Genomic DNA, 12,564 nt, shown 5'->3' on the forward strand with positions numbered 1-12,564 from the left:
CAGCCATGATGGAATGGCAGAGCAGGCTCAATGGTCCGGATGGCCTACTTCTGCTCCTATTTCCTACAGTCTTACGCTTTTGCCTTCATTCAGGGCAGAGAGTATTACAAATGCACGTTGTTGTTTACTGCAGAATTCCTCCTGAGCAATTCACCCATGCCACACTCCTGCTGCTAATTAAACATTAACACAAGCTTCCGGCTTTTATTTGCTCTGCTTGTAAATGCATTCTGTAAGGAACAAATTAGCAAGATTTCCTGTAAGACTAACTCCTGGGCAATGAAGCACCTCAATGGACATATCCTGTCTAATGCTGTGCCTTAGGTTTCTGGAGCCAGTATTTACCACATTGACTATAATGAACTCGGAAGCTGGCACCAAACCTACATTTAACCCCCTAGAACTGGCTTGTTTAAACCCCTCAGAGTTGTTCTTGATGATGGTGATTACTGTTCAAAGGGGAAGAATCTGTCAGGGTTTCAAAACCTGCAGATTTTTAATCTAATTTATTTTTAAATCCTTGTGGGGATTCTTATTTGCATATAAAAGGGATAATATTTTTGATTGGTCGTTTGACCCATATAAGCACATGATAGAGCTGCTTGCTTCAAGATAACATGGCATTGTTGTTTTGAGATTAGCCTGCATCCTTGCGGGAGAATAATTAGTCAATATTTTGGGCTGAGATCTTTCATCAGGGCGGGAACGAAAGGGGGCAGAAGCCAGACTAAGAAAGTGGAGGAGGGGAAGGAGTTCAAGCTGGTACGTGATAGGTGATACAAAGTGAAGGAGAAAGTAGGCGGGTGAGAGAGGTGCGGGGATGAAGGAAGAAGCTGGCACATGATAGGTGAAAGAGGAAAAGGGCTGAAGAAGATGGAATTGTATGGGAGAGGACAGTGGACCATGGAAAGAAGAGAAGGAAGATGGGAACTAGAAGAATGGTGAGAGGATAACCAAAGTTCAATGTTAAAAGTAAATTTATTATCAAAGTGTATATGCCACCATATACAAACCTGAAATTTGTTTTCTTGCAGGAATGCTCAGTAAATCCAAGAAGTATAATAGCATCATTGAAGACCGCACCCGACAGGACGGACAAGTAACCAATGTGGAAAAGTAAACAAACCATCAAATACAAAATTAAAGTCAAAGAAGAAATAATAATAATAATAGTAAGTAAACAAGCAATAAATATTGGAATGTGAGATGAGAGTGAGTCCACAGGTTATGGGAATGATGGGAAAAGTGAAATTAAGTGAAATTATCCTCTTTGGTTGAACATAGAACATAGAAATCTACAGCACACTACAGGCCCTTCAGCCCACAATGATGTGCCGACCATGTAACCTACTCTAGAAACTGTCTAGAATTTCACTACTGCATAGTCCTCTATTTTGATGCTCTTGTACCTTGTTCCTGATGGCAGCAGTGAGAAGAGAAGATGGGCTGGATGGTGGGGGTCTCTGATAATGGATGCTTCTTTACTGCGACAGCACTCCTTGTAGATATGCTCAGTAGTGGGGAGGGCTTTACCTGTGATGGACTGGACCGTATTTCCTGTAGGATTTTCCACTCAAGAACCTCAATACCTCTTTACTAGAATGAGAAAAAAAAAAATAGAGGGTGGAAAAATTACCGGATGTTGGAGAATTCGATATTTATGCCATCAGGTTGGAGGTGTTGCCTCTTCAAACTGAGTTTGGCTTCATCGTGGCATCAGAGGAGGCCATGGACATACATGTTTGAACTGCTGGAGAGAAGAATATCTATGTATCAAGATTGTTCAGTACAGTGTCTTGGCTTTATCAGAAACTTTTCTCCTGATAACTCAGGTCAGGAGAAAACTGAGCTCAGAACACCAGAACATGTGAAGCACCAGAGTATGTGTTTCCTGTCCAGCTGTTTGAGTGAAGTTGTTAACAGCCATAAAATAATGGGATAACATAGAAAACCTACTGCACAATACGGGCCCTTCGGCCCACAAAGCTGTGCTGAACATGTCCTTACCTTAGAAATTACCTAGGGTTACCCATAGCCCTCTATTTTTCTAAGCTCCATGTACCTGTCTCTTAAGGATCTGATCGTATCCGCCTCCACCACCGTTGCCGGCAGCCCATTCCACGCACTCACCACTCTCTGCATAAAAAAAAACTTACCCCTGACATCTTCTCTGTACCTACTTCCAAGCACCTTAAAACTGTGCCCTCTTGTGCTAGCCATTTCAGCCCTGGGAAAAAGCCTCTGACTATCCACACGATCAATGCCTCACGTCATCTTATACACCTCTATCAGGTCACCTCTCATCCTCCATCACTCCAAGGAAAAAAGGCACCTCCAACATTTTTGTCATCAGCAAATTTACTAACCCATCCCTGCACTTCTTCATCCAAGTAATTTATAAAAATCAGGAAGAGTAAGGGTCAGAAACAGATCCCTGAGGCACACCACCGGTCACCGACCTCCATGCAGAATATGGCCCGTCTACAACCACTCTTTTCCTGCTGTGGGCAAGCCAGTTCTGGATCCACAAAGCAATGTCCCCTTGGATCCCATGCCTCCTTACTTTCTCAATAAGCCTTGCATGGGGTACCTTATCAAATGCCTTACTGAAATCCATATACACTACATCTACTGCTCTAACTTCATCAATGTGTCATATCCTCAAAAAAATTCATTCAGCTAATAACATAGAGCATAAAACAGTACCGCACAGGAGGAGGCCCTTTGGCCCACAATGTCTGTGCTGACCATGATGTCAATTTAAACTGAGAGTGGATGTGGAGAGGATGTTTCCTATCATGGTGATGTCTCGGACCAGAGGGCACAGCCTCAGGATATAAGGACGCCCCTTTAGAACAGAGATGAGGAGGCATTTCTTTAGTTAGAGGGTAGTGAATCAGTGAAATTCTTTGCCACAGGCAGCTGTGGAGGCCAGGTCATTGGGTATATTTAAATTGGAGTTTGATAGGTTTTTGATTAGTAATGGTGTCAAAGGTTATGGGAGAAGGTAGGAGAAAGGGGTTGATGAGGATGGAATGGCAGAACAGACTCGATGGGATGAATGGCCTAATTCTCCTCCTAATGTATGTCTTATGAGGTTATACGCTAACTACACATCTGTCTACATATGGTCTATATCTCTTAATTGCCTCCACACGTCAGTGTGAAAGTAGCAGAGACTTTCCACAGGGCCATTACCAGGTCATACAGTCTTCCCAAAAATATTAAATGCTGCCAGTGTCTCTATAAACTAGACACCCTTATCTTTGTGGACACAAATGCAGCTTCCATTTCAAGTAATTAACTGACTTTATCAATTCCTTCTTCAGCAACAGATCTGGTGTGTGCAGAAAAAGAAGCCAGGAAGCAGGAACTGTATAGTTATGACACTGGGGAATAAAAAGAGGTCAGAAGATCTGATCTTATTGAATTTCAAAAGTCAGTTAACATACAGTTTTGATTCACCAAAGACATAGAACATAGAACAGTACAGCACAGGAACAGGCGATTCAGCCCACAATGTTGTGACAAACGAGCTGAAAAGTAAATTTAAAAAGCCCCAGAAACTAATCCGTCCTACCTGCACAACATTCATATCCCTCCATCTTCCTCTTATTCATGTGCCAATCTAAGTGTCTCTTAAAAGCCTGTAATGTATTTCTGCTACCACCATATCAGGCAGCACACTCCAGGCATTCACCACTCTGAGTAAAAAAGCATACCCCTCACATCCCCTTTGAACCCACCCCCTCTCACCTTCAATGCATGCCATCTGATATTAGACCTTTCTACCTAGGGAAAAAGATACTCCCTGCCTGCTCTATCCAGGCCTCTATGCTCCTAAAAGCCTCCATCAGATCACCCCTCAGCCTCGGCTGTTCCAGAGAAAACAACTCAAGTTTGTCCAGCCTCTCATGATAGCACATGCCCTCTAAACCAGGCAGCATCCTGGTAAACCTCTTTTGCACCCTCTGCAAAGCCTCAATATCCTTCCTATCATCAGGCAACCAGATCACTCCAGGTGTGGCCTTAGCAGGCTAATAAAGTTGCAACGTAACCTCTTGATTTTTGAACTCAGTGTCTCGACTAAAAAAAACAAGCATTCCATCAGCCTTCTTAACCACCTTATCAACCTGTGCAGCCACTTTCAAGGAGCTATGAACTTTGATCCCAAGATCTCTCTGCTGGGTAACACTGTTAAGGGTCTTGTTCTTAACCATGTACTGTCTCCTTGCATTTGCCCTACCACAGTACAACAATTATCTGGGTTAAACTCCATCTGCCATTTCTCTGCCCATATCTGCAACTGATCTATATTATGCTGTATTCTTTGCCAGTCTTCTACACTATCCCCAACGCCACCAATCTTGATATCTTCCACAAACTTATTAGCCCATCTACTGACTCAATGCTGGAACCCAGGGGTTCAAAACCAAACTGCTGGATGAATTGCTTTTTTCCCAGGGTTGAGGAATCAAGTAGTAGAGAGTATAGGTTTAAAATAAATGGGATAATATTTAACAGAAACATGAGGGTAACAGGATATGGTAAGTATATGGAATGAACTGCCAGGGGAAGGGGTTGAGCAAGTACAATAACAACTTTAAAAAATGTTTGGTCAGGTACATGCATAAGGAAGGTTTACGAGGATGGAGCCAAACATGGGTAAATGGTACTGACTTAGACGGCATCTTGCCTATTTCCGTGCTGTTGTTGCCGCTTGACTGGTCTCAGAAAGTTTTCACTCATTCCTCAATCACACTTTATTTTCTTATACACAGAGAAACAGTGTGGCCCCTAAGACAAAACTGTCTGGAAAATCAAACAAAGAAATCATATTTCTATACAGAAATTGACTAGTTGTATATAGATATTTTTTAGATTATGAGAAAACTCAGTCCTCTTTTATTGTCATTTAGAAATGCATACATGCATTAAGAAATGATACAATGTTTCTCCGGAGTGATATCACAGAAAACAGGACAAACCAAAGACTAACACTGACAGAACCACATAATTATAACATATATTTACAGCAGTGCAAAGCAATACCATAATTTGATGAAGAACAAACCATGGGCACAGTAAAAATAGTCTCAAAGTCTCCGAGTCGATCGACTCCTGAGTCCCCAATAGCAGGCAGCAAAAGGGAGAAACTCCCTGCCATAAACCTCCAGGCACCGTCAACTTGCCGATGCCTTGGAAGCAGCCGACCACAGCCGACGCTGAGTGAGATATTGAACAAGTGGTAACCTTGTAACCTCACTGACAGACCCCAGTCAGTTCAGATTGGCAAAAACATCTCCTCCACAATCTCTGTCAGCACAGGTGCACCACAAGGCTGCAAGCTTAGCCCGCTGCTCTACTCGTATTACACTAATGACTGTGTGGTTAAGCACAGCTTCAATACCTGTTGTGCATTTGAAACCTATCTTAGTATTTAATTAGACAGTGCATATATCATGACATGACACTTCATGCTCTTAGCGTGTCTTTATCTCTCATTCTCACTTCCATACTCCCTCATATCACATGTGGTTCTGTCCCTGACTGGTGACTACATTAAGTGACCTTACCATTTCAATACATGACGTCGCTCCTTTCCTGAGAAATGAACTTTAACGTTTTAGAACACATTTAACTCCCAGATTTAACCACTTCAATTCAACACGTATTCTCTAACATGCATGACTATAATCAACACATTTTCTGTTTTAACTTAATGATAACTCTGGAACTGAAAATTTCATTTTCAGCTTACAACAGTTTTCATCGTTTCAAAACCCACAACTTAAAGTTATACTTCAATACAAAATCATTAAACTTAAGAGGTTGTTTTCTGATCCTTTGAGGTCTCTACTGGTTTCTCTTTGCTTTCAATGTCTGGTAATGGCTTTTGCTCACTGTGATCCTGAACTTGTCTGTAACTGTCCATCATATTGCCCCACTGTCCCGGTATTTCATTGTCAAATCCTTGAGTCTCCTCCTGTTTATCAAAAGTGTTGAACTTTTTCACGTGTGGTTCCTTACATACTGCACTCCACTTTGAGATTTAACTACCACCTGATTTCCTGTTTTGCTCACCACCCTGTGCGGTGTTGAGTTGAAAGGTGTGGTGAACCTGTCCACCTTTTCTTGCTGAATAAGCACCATGTCTGCAACTTTTACAGTAGACTCTTGTGCTCCTCTGTGATTGTCTGTACACAGCTTGTACTTTCCCGTTTGTTCTGCATCCCGATCTCATACTTCCAGTTCTGCTGTGTGTACTTCCTTGACGCCTGGTAACTTCCCCCCATTTTTCAGTTGTAAAGAAGTTCGGCAGGTCTTTTCCCTATGGTGGCATGTTCCACACATCTGTAAAGTCACATACTTTCTCAGTTCACGTTTCCAGTCAAGTCCTTCTGCTTGAGCAAACCTAATCCTTTTCATCAGTGATGCATTTTGACGAAACTTCACCGTTTGCCTGAGCCCACTTTGGCGTTGTTTTCAAGTGTTTGATTCCATTACTCTCACAATATTCCTTGAAGTGTTCATTCTGAATTGAGGTCCATTATCTGATTTGATAGATATGGGCAGTCCAGGTCTACTGAAAATGTTCTTCACACTGTCAATAACCCTCTCTGCATTTGTGGAGGTCAAAATGTCATATTCATAAAATCAGCTGTAGTAATCAACCACTACTAGAATGGAATGGTATATTGGTAATGGTGCAAGAAAGTTAACAGCTACCTCCTGCTAAGGACCATCAGTAATGGTGTCTGTTTTAGTGGTTTTGGAGGGTCAGGTCTAGATACAGTATGTCAGCCCTGACAATTTTTGCAATCTTTCTCAGCTGCTTTATCCACACCAGGTCACCAAACCTTGTTAATGATTTTTGCTCTGTTTGTGAGTATTTTTGTTCACAGTCTGTGAGACTATGAGGTACCATTTCTTCATTTTGTTTTTGTTTGAGTACTGCCCCCTGCCCAACTGGGCTGACATCTGCTATTACTTTAGTTGGCATATCTTTATCAAAATAGGCCAGTGTACCTGCTCTTGCTAGATCCTCTTTCAGGGCCTTGAATGCTTGTCTCTGTTCTTCTCCGAACTTGCACTGAGTGTCCTTCCTGGTCAATCATCTCAGTGGTTCTGACAAAGTTACAAACTGTGGTATGAATCCGCTGTTTAGCCAACAAGACCTAGGAAACTCCTCACTTCTGTGATGTTTTGTGGTTCAGGAGCCTCCATTACTGCTCGCACTCTCCTCAGTTGGTCTGATGCCTTTCTGTGAAAAGAATTCCCATGAAAACCAGTCTGTCCATGTTAAGGAATATCTATGTTTTTTTGTTGTAATTTTGTCCTATGAAATCATTGTTATGAAATCATTGTTGAAAATGATGCTTCTTGTCATGTTTGTACTGACCGAAATAAATTTCATTCATTCATTCATTCATTCAAGTGCCATTTCTCCAGTTGTCCAGGTGCAGTGTCAGACCACACTCTGTGAATCTCTTTAAGGCAGCATGCAGCCTCTCATCATGCAGTTTTGGCGTATATACAATCACATCATCAAGATGTTCTCAACTCCTTCAATTCCAGCTAAAGCAATTATGCACAGCACATGTGGTTATCTCTCTAAATTCTGGAGTTAGTTCCAGCTGGTAGTAGCCCCATTTCAAGTCTAGTTTGCTAAACACAGCTGCTCCATTCATGCCCTGTAGTATCTCGTCTACAGTTGGGATGGGATATCTCTCCCTCACAATTGCTTTGTTTGTTCTGATGTCCTTGTCAGGTTTTGGTAAAATTACTATCAGGTTAACCCGAGGAACCAGGCCTTCAACTTTCTCAATAATGTCCATTTTCATTAGCTGTTCAATTTTTTTTCTCAACAGCCACCCTCAAGTTGTAAGGTAAGTGTCTGAGTGGTGGGGCCACAGGCTTTACCTTCGGATCAATGTATGGACTGATCTGCTGAGTGTTCAGCTTTCCTACTCCTTCAAACACCTTTGGGTACTGTAGCATAAGTGAATCTTTAATGTCTGTCACTGCTGACACATTTAACACACCCAATTTTGTAGCTGCTTCTCGACCTAGGAGTGGTTCACCATTGCCTTTCATCGTGATGAACTCTGCCTGGTCTGATCCGCTCTGTTTCCAATACTGATTTCACATTGAAACACCCCCTTAACCTCCTGTGATGTTCCAGGTACGTTTGACTACAGCTTTCTCTTCTGCTTAGCAACATATGAATGGCACTTTATCTTCTCTGACTTAAGTTTTTCCCACACGTTTGCACCCAATATAATACTTCTAGCTCCTGAATCTATTAACGTGCACAGATTTACGCCCCCTATACAGAAAGTCTTTTTTTTTTCAGATGATTCTGTCTCATTAAAAACAAATTCCTTCCGCTCATCCTCAACATGGTTCCCTTTTTCTGTCTTTAATCCTTTTGTCCAGCATATTTTTGCAAAGCGGTCTTTTCCAGTGCATTTTCTGCATGTCTGACCATGAGCTGGGCACACTGGGTCTCTACCCAGGTGATCTGTGTTTCCGCATCTGTAGCATTTCCTTTCATTTGTACTAGTAGACTTTGTTTATCCCTCTGTCTATTTGTCATGTGCTGTGTCCTCACGGTGTGAAACGCGGCACACAGTGTCTGGCCGGCTCCCTTGGAGTGACATGGCTGACTACTGTTCCTCGACTTTTTCACATTGTGCCGCTATTTCCAGTGTGTGAGCTAGCACTAGATCCTGCATATTCTCCAGTAGACATTTACATTTTCCCACTATGGCATCCCTGATTTGGTTGTCTGTGTCAACAGTCTTTTGCTGCCTGCCGAAGGTGAGTAGACAACTGTTGAACCGTCTCACCTTGTTTTTGGGCAAGCTGATGAAAATGCTGCTGGGCAACCGTAGTGGTGACCTGAGGAATGAAGTAAGCATTCAGCACATCCACTGCTGCTGTGTGGTCTGTGACTTGTCCCATGTTTGGTAGTGTTGTGAATATATCCTGCACATCTGGCCTGCCAGGTGTAAAAGTAATGATCTCCTCTTTGTTTTGACCAGGATTTCTCTATTCTCATCAACGAACATTAAACTTCCTTTCAATATCCGTATTCTTGTCGTCACTGTTGTATATTTGCAAACTATTTTAGTACTTAGTTGCTTTAATGCATGTATCATGACATGATGCTTCATGCTCTGAACATGATTTTATTTCTCATTCTCGTTTCCACGTTCCCTCACATCACATATTATTCTGTCCCTGACTGTTGACATCACTGTACTTGACAAGTGTCAAACTACATTAACTGATCTTACCATTTCAATACGTGACAATACCATACTTCGGTTTGCCGATGATGCTACTGTTGTTGGCTAAATCAATGACGGTGATGAATCTGCATATAGGAGGGAGATCAAGGATCTGGCTGAGTGGTGCCACAACAACAATATCTTACTCAGTGTCAGCAAGACCAAGGAGCTACAGTTGCCATTAATACAATAATTTCAAATGTTCTCTTAAATGTGAGTGTGCTTCAGCTAGGAGCTGTTTTTGAATGATTTCTTGTAAGATTCCACAAACTAAATTATCTCTCAGTGTATCATTAAACCAATGACTGAATGCACAATGTTCAGACAATTTCTTGAATTCAACATGTATGCTGAAATACACTCCCCTTCCTTTTGATTCCATTAAAGCATTCTGCAATCAACAATGGTTTCAGTTCTAAAAGCTCCCGCATTACTTTCAGGATATTAGCAAAGGTCATTTTGGCTGGTTTGGTTGGAGCAGTCAAATGTTTAAGCAAACTGGATGCCTTTCCACCCAATGTACTCAGCAAAACTAGCACTTGCTTTTCATTAGCTCTTTAACTCGCTTCAAAATGCTGCTCAATTTGCTCAGTATATAATATCCAATTATCACTTGTGCAATCGAATGTATCTATCTTTCCAATGCAGCCAGTCATTTCAGTTTTTAAAAAAATTTATGGTTATTATCTCCCAGTACTCATCGTTTGTGCACCTATGAATTTTGTCCACTTTCTGCCTGTTTTTTAAAGTTGAACTTCCCGCTGCACTTCCAAAGAAAAGAATGTCCTGTGCTTTTTTAAACTCAAATGTCTCATTGAATTTCAACATGTTGGTCATGTTGGGTTTGTTTTATAAATTACTCATCACTTTGAGAAGGCGGGGCAGTGGGACTAAATAGGATAAAATGGATCAGCTCATGATAAAATGGCGGAGCAGACTCAATGGGCTGAATGGCCTACTTCTGCTCCTTTGTCTTATGGTCATCACTACTGTTATGTCTTGTAACTCCAAAACATAAAACTAATCAAAAGAAATACTCAGGGAGCCCAGGGATAAATGTGTATACTTCATTTTTACTTTAGTGAGGTACACACTTTTGATGTGGTGGCATGGTGATGTCAAAGCATAGAAACAGGCCCTTTGGCCCAAGTTGCCTGAGGTAATTCCGTTTACTCTGCATTTGGGCTGTAGTCCTCTAACACTTTGCTATTCATGCACCTTGTCCTTTAAATGTCATTGTAATGGTCTCTATCACTTCCTCAGGCAGATTGTTCTGCATGCCCAGCACCATCTGTGTGAAAATGTTCTAATTTCAAAGTAAATTCGGCAGGAGGAGAAGATGGCGGCGCGACGCAGCGCGCATGGCCTCTCCGGTGATGAATATCTGTTATCTGTCAAGTAGGAGGCCGTGCACAATTGTGATTTGATGGAAGCAGACGTGAGAGCACGGAGGAACATTTGGTGAAACTTCTGAAATGCCTGTTTCGCTGCCATCGCTACTGTGTGATCCGAAATCTCCGGAGGGGAAGTCCCCGAATCCTTGGCTTTGCCTGTTGCTTGGTGGCCGGGGTCAGGGTCAAAGCGCTCGGCAGAGATGGTGCTCGGTGCTCGGTGTCGGAGGGCTGGTTGGAGGCTCAAAGTTTTCGGATGGACTCAGAGTCGGACTGTGGTCGGGTACTTCCAGGATGCTGCATTGGCAAGTTTGCGGCGCTGGAAGCTCATGGCAGGGAGAGTTTCTCCCTTCAACATCATGAGATGTTGGGGCTATCGGGACTTTGAGACTTTTTTTTACTGTGCCCATGGTCTGCTCTTATCAAATTACGGTATTGCTTTGCACTGTTGTAACTATATGTTATAATTACGTGGTTTTTGTCAGTTTTAGTCTCGGTCTGTCTTCTGTTTCTATGATATCATACTGGAGGAACATTGTATCATTTTTTAATGCATGCATTTCTAAAGGACAATAAATGAGGACTGAGTGTCCTCATAATCCAATCTAAATTATGGTTATTGGACCTATTCTGGGGAATAGTCATTAAAAGTCAATAGTTTTATTTTCAGATTCAGGATACTCATTTAATTACAGGTTAATCCAAACCAAGTGTTTTTATAAACATGAGAAATATCTCCAAAGGAATGTACACAAAATGCTGGAATTAAACAAAACAAGATGATGGCACTTGTACCTGCAGTGGCTTCTCGGGGGCCAACCAAAGATGCGTTTTTCTTTGTTAAACGTGTTTTTATACATAGTAAGACTATTATTGACTCCAATAACTATACGTACAGCATCGCAGCAGTGATCTGCTCATTATTCAGAGTAGCCAACTGGTGTGTTGTAAGAGTTGGCTGGTGGTTCAGAGAAGGCGAATCGAGCCGCCGGGCCACAGGAGAAGCTGGATTGGGTTCAGAAGAGCTGACCCGGGTATAGACCATGCTGCTGCTGGCTACTCGGAGGCAATGGAGTTGGAGACTTTGAGTTGGTATGAAGGTGGCATGTAGTGAAACCGTGGGTGACTGTCTTGGATAGTTCTTTTGCCATCGCAAGGCTGTGTTGGACATTGATTGCCACAGGCCTGCTTCCCTTGTTTGGTGCGAGACAGGCGTCGAGGCAGCAGTATCGCCTTGGTTGTAGCAAGAACTAGGCATCAACACTTGGGCTTGCATTGTAGCATTGCGCCTGGGCTTGGTTGTGGTGGGGCTCTCCCATGGGTGCTGCCCTCTAGTGTTGGATCTGCTGAGAACCATCGATTTTCAGGATGTCGCTCAGGGTCTTGGACTGAAAATGTGTTTTCTCACATGACTATGTTCTTGGTTTTTATCCCCCCTTTATTCAAGTATGATTTGACTGACAATTAAACTTGATTTGATTTGGAGCAACTCAGCAGGTCAGGTAGCATCTATGGAAACAAATAAACAATCGATATTTTGGGCTGTGACCCCACTTCAGGACTGAAGTGTTTTTATAGCCTCCTGTTGAAAAAGTTAGAAGATTACCTTTATAAAGACTTTAAAAACGCAAACACGAGGAAATCTGCAGATGCTGGAATTTCAAGCAACACACATAAAAGTTGCTGGTGAACACAGCAGGCCGGGCAACATCTCTAGGAAGAGGTGTGGCCTGCTGCGTTCACCAGCAACTTTTGTGTGTGTTGCTTATAAAGACTTTAATTGTTTGGAATTGCACTCAAAAAAGAGAACATACTGCATCAGAACTCGCTGTGCTGTTTAACTAGCCTTGGCTGCTGTTTTAACTTCACACCATCCA

General features: G+C 42.2%; 1 long non-coding RNA gene across 1 annotated transcript; it reads left to right on the plus strand.

The window, feature by feature from the left end:
• Positions 1-324: 324 nt before the first annotated feature.
• Positions 325-11,212, plus strand: LOC140196102 (uncharacterized). The gene is made up of 3 exons (XR_011885616.1): positions 325-941; positions 1,035-1,172; positions 10,560-11,212. It is a non-coding gene; the product is annotated as an uncharacterized lncRNA (long non-coding RNA).
• The last annotated feature ends 1,352 nt before the right edge of the window (positions 11,213-12,564 follow it).

This window comes from Mobula birostris, chromosome 4 (assembly GCF_030028105.1).
Source record: "Mobula birostris isolate sMobBir1 chromosome 4, sMobBir1.hap1, whole genome shotgun sequence".
NCBI classification, from domain to species: Eukaryota; Metazoa; Chordata; class Chondrichthyes; order Myliobatiformes; family Myliobatidae; genus Mobula; species Mobula birostris.